Below are 4,611 nucleotides of genomic sequence, written 5' to 3'. Positions count from 1 at the left end.
TAAAGAGTGTGTGAGACTGCTAGCTGTGTTGTTCAGCATTAAACTCATCTACAAATGTGTTAGTAAAGAGCGACTTGTACTTCTGTCCCATTAAGCAACGGTTTAACAAATTTCACTGCAAACTATAAAAGGAATCTGGATTTATATAGAACATAGTAGTGATGGATTAAGTGCAGGAAACACTAGTATAAGGTGTCTATGGAACAAATCTCCTTCAGCGTTCAAAATGACCAAAGTGAGGCCTACAGGCGTTTCTCTCGATTGGTTGTGTTCAGGGAAAAAGCAGCTAAATACACTGAGACTGCTCCGCATTGTTAGCGAGTTAACTCTGGATATCTGTAGGTTTTGTCAAACTTGGAGTGAACAAAAGCAGAAAAACAGTAAAAGATGCAGACAGTGAAAGTCTGGTTTATTTCATGAACACAATGAAACATTTTACAGTCCACAGAGCAAAGTAGCATACATGATAAATAGATACACATAACATGAGAAGTAAAACTCGTCGTCTTACCACATGTTATATTCTGTAAACTTAAAATAACCACAGAAATTAGAGTTTAGTGTTTTAAGTCATCTATTAAAAAACATGAGTCAACATTACTGAAGTGACGCTTTAACGATGCGTCTTATCACCGTGTTTATGATGATAAAACATGTCCTCTCGTTAGTAGATGTCAGCGCTGTCACTTGTGATGAAAATGTCCAGAGCCAGGGTTCCTCTTCAATTACCATTGATCATTAATAGGGTCACAAAAGATTTGTCACATTATCCCCATAAACAAAATGCTTTTATAGAAATCAATGTGATACAAATATTTAGATTCTTGATTCACAATGTGCACGAACTCAAAATCTTTAGAGGTTCATATTTATAAAGTATCGCAAATAATACATTTATACCATTGTATGAGCTACACTTCTTGTAAAAACTGATTGAAAAAAGCTCCTGTCGTGACCTTCCTTCTGTGAGGACACACACACACACAGAGAGAGAGAGGGGGAGATCATTAGGATTGGAGGCGTTTTTGGATTTTCACTTATTGTTGGCTTTACAGTCACATAAAATTCATTCCAATTTTTTTGCCTTTGCTTCAATTAAGGTGTTTCTTTAAATCTACAGCAGCTTCCTTTTCAAAAAGTTTACTGACATAGTAAGGAAGTAGCTAGGGAACTCAGTAAGTATGAGCAACAACAGCTTAGGGACTGTTTCTACAATAAAGAGGAATTCATCATCATCTGCAGTTCATCAAAAAAAAAAAAGTGCCATTAAAAACAATTCAGCAGATCCTCAAAGTATGGATACAATCTGTTTTCAGCTGTAGAGGTACGCTTCACGTACTTATCAACATGCAGTTTAGAGGCTTGCATTAGAGTGCTTTGGTACTTGGGCCTCTTTTATTTAGCACGGTTATACCATTGTGTATTTAGCTATATAAATATGCTCAAGAGTCTATTGTATGTTTGTCATGCAATTAAAAGTTCAAAAATATAATTTTTAAATCAGTAACTTTGCAAATTTAGAGGAAATGTTTTTGGATAACAAATGTGTCACATTTTCAACAGGGTTTGAATAATCAGCGTTAACACAGAGACATTTATGCGCTGGGTATAACAGACATCCTTACCTTGGAGCAGAGACACACGGTGTATTGTTGCTTTTCTCTATTGTATAAGCAGCGCCCGACTGTCAGAAACGCTCTGTGCGGGTAGCAAAGTCGGATCCAACGCACATCCAGGAATCCGTGTGAAAGAAAGGTCTCGCTGCAGCTAGGCTCTCAGGATAGTCAGGCTTTTATTTATATTTGCATTCTGGTGCGTTAAAGCAGCCTCTGTGTCCCGCTTGGATCCTCATTCCGAAAATTCAGATATTTAAATAAAATGGTGAATTGGCTAGTGATGAGGAGCCACTTAGATCCGTAAAATGAGGTTTGATTAAATTAAACTCTTATGAACAGCTATGAACTCTACCTCTCTGCTGATGTGTTCCAAACAAGCAATGTTTTCTACACGTCCAAACTGTGTGCTAACTACCTCACACCGCTGTGTCTGGGATCCGAAAAAATAAAAAGTTAAAACGCTATACCTTGGGGGGGAATTGTGAAGTGCTGAGGAAACTACTGTGTGTCTGATGGGGTGTTTTTATATAGGTGGACTTGGTTTCAGTTGGCCTCTGACATGATAAGATAAAATAAAGGAAACTGATTGTAATGGAACTACAGTGCTGGGATGCTCTTGATAAGGCAGCCTCTTTTATTGTTTTATGACTTGTTTTGCTGACTGTTGAGGGCCTAACTGTAACCAACTCTGTCTAACTGTTGCAGAGTTAAGAATCTGTAGTTTTTAGAAGTAACACAAGAAAAGTTTATTTCTAAAGGAATACCTGTTGTTTGTGGTGCTCTATTTAAAACTATTAGTGTCATGAACCGAAGTTCAGCGCACAAGCTGGACCCAGAAGCAGAGCCAACACACACAGGAGTACGAGAAAATAAACTTTATTTTAACTGAAGGTGTCCCGGGAGGGTAGAAGGAAAACACGCGTGAAACTCGAGAAACCAAGGGACCGGGAGATGAGTCGCGCAGGAACGCCGAAAACGGGACTGTGGGAGGCTGCAACAGAAAAAGGACAAGAATTATTGGGGCGCGGGGAAATAGCAGCATACGTGGGGGAAGAGTATGAGTCTTACGGTGACAGCGGGGCCGTGGGAGCCGGAGGGAGGGGTGAGGGTCCGCGCTAAATTTGCAAAGTTACTGATTTAAAAATTATATTTTTGAATTTTTAATTGCATGACAAACATACAATAGACTCTTGAGCATATTTATATAGCTAAATACACAATGGTATAACCGTGCTAAATAAAAGAGGCCCAAGTACCAAAGCACTCTAATGCAAGCCTCTAAACTGCATGTTGATAAGTACATGAAGCGTACCTCTACAGCTGAAAACAGATTGTATCCATACTTTGAGGATCTGCTGAATTGTTTTTAATGGCGCTTTTTTTTTTTTGATGAACTGCAGATGATGATGAATTCCTCTTTATTGTAGAAACAGTCCCTAAGCTGTTGTTGCTCATACTTACTGAGTTCCCTAGCTACTTCCTTACTATGTCAGTAAACTTTTTGAAAAGGAAGCTGCTGTAGATTTAAAGAAACACCTTAATTGAAGCAAAGGCAAAAAAAATTGGAATGAATTTTATGTGACTGTAAAGCCAACAATAAGTGAAAATCCAAAAACGCCTCCAATCCTAATGATCTCCCCCTCTCTCTCTCTGTGTGTGTGTGTGTCCTCACAGAAGGAAGGTCACGACAGGAGCTTTTTTCAATCAGTTTTTACAAGAAGTAGCTCATACAATGGTATAAATGTATTATTTGCGATACTTTATAAATATGAACCTCTAAAGATTTTGAGTTCGTGCACATTGTGAATCAAGAATCTAAATATTTGTATCACATTGATTTCTATAAAAGCATTTTGTTTATGGGGATAATGTGACAAATCTTTTGTGACCCTATTAATGATCAATGGTAATTAAAGAGGAACCCTGGCTCTGGACATTTTCATGACAAGTGACAGCGCTGACATCTACTAACGAGAGGACATGTTTTATCATCATAAACACGGTGATAAGACGCATCGTTAAAGCGTCACTTCAGTAATGTTGACTCATGTTTTTTAATAGATGACTTAAAACACTAAACTCTAATTTCTGTGGTTATTTTAAGTTTACAGAATATAACATGTGGTAAGACGACGAGTTTTACTTCTCATGTTATGTGTATCTATTTATCATGTATGCTACTTTGCTCTGTGGACTGTAAAATGTTTCATTGTGTTCATGAAATAAACCAGACTTTCACTGTCTGCATCTTTTACTGTTTTTCTGCTTTTGTTCACTCCAAGTTTGACAAAACCTACAGATATCCAGAGTTAACTCGCTAACAATGTGGAGCAGTCTCAGTGTATTTAGCTGCTTTTTCCCTGAACACAACCAATCGAGAGAAACGCCTGTAGGCCTCACTTTGGTCATTTTGAACGCTGAAGGAGATTTGTTCAATAGACACCTTATACTAGTGTTTCCTGCACTTAATCCATCACTACTATGTTCTATATAAATCCAGATTCCTTTTATAGTTTGCAGTGAAATTTGTTAAACCGTTGCTTAATGGGACAGAAGTACAAGTCGCTCTTTACTAACACATTTGTAGATGAGTTTAATGCTGAACAACACAGCTAGCAGTCTCACACACTCTTTAGGTTTTTCAAGTTATGTGTGTGTAATGGTTTAGTCTATCAAACCTTACCCTTTTCTCCTCAGTATCACAATAGTATGACTCCCAAAGTACGGCTCAGTAAACAACCTATGACTCTAAAGCCAGAACAGAAAGATACAGTTGGAAGATGAATGATTGCGTTTTTATGATGTGTAGTAAAACGACCCCCTCTTCTTCTTCTCTGTGTTGTTCTTGTGTGTGTGTGTGTGTGTGTGTGTGTGTGTGTGTGTGTGTGCCTTAGAAGTCAAATAATACATTAGCCATACTTAAAAAAACATCTGAATTTCATTTAGAACTGAGATTCTAAGTTGTAAGGAGGAATCTTATGCACAGCCAGAAACA

The 4,611-nt window shown here is 37.8% G+C and overlaps 1 long non-coding RNA gene across 1 annotated transcript; it reads right to left on the bottom strand.

The window, feature by feature from the left end:
* Nucleotides 1–383: 383 nt before the first annotated feature.
* Nucleotides 384–4,260, bottom strand: LOC146662868 (uncharacterized). Its single transcript, XR_014912947.1, has 2 exons — nucleotides 1,626–4,260; nucleotides 384–963 (listed from the first exon to the last, which is right to left on the bottom strand). It is a non-coding gene; the product is annotated as an uncharacterized LOC146662868 (long non-coding RNA).
* Between the last annotated feature and the right edge of the window lie 351 nt (nucleotides 4,261–4,611).

The sequence above is a fragment of the Rhamphochromis longiceps genome, linkage group LG8, assembly GCF_057381845.1.
Source record: "Rhamphochromis longiceps isolate RC_006_pf linkage group LG8, R_longiceps_female_GT1.1, whole genome shotgun sequence".
Lineage (NCBI taxonomy): Eukaryota > Metazoa > Chordata > Actinopteri > Cichliformes > Cichlidae > Rhamphochromis > Rhamphochromis longiceps.
This window is presented reverse-complemented; position numbering and strand designations above follow the sequence as displayed.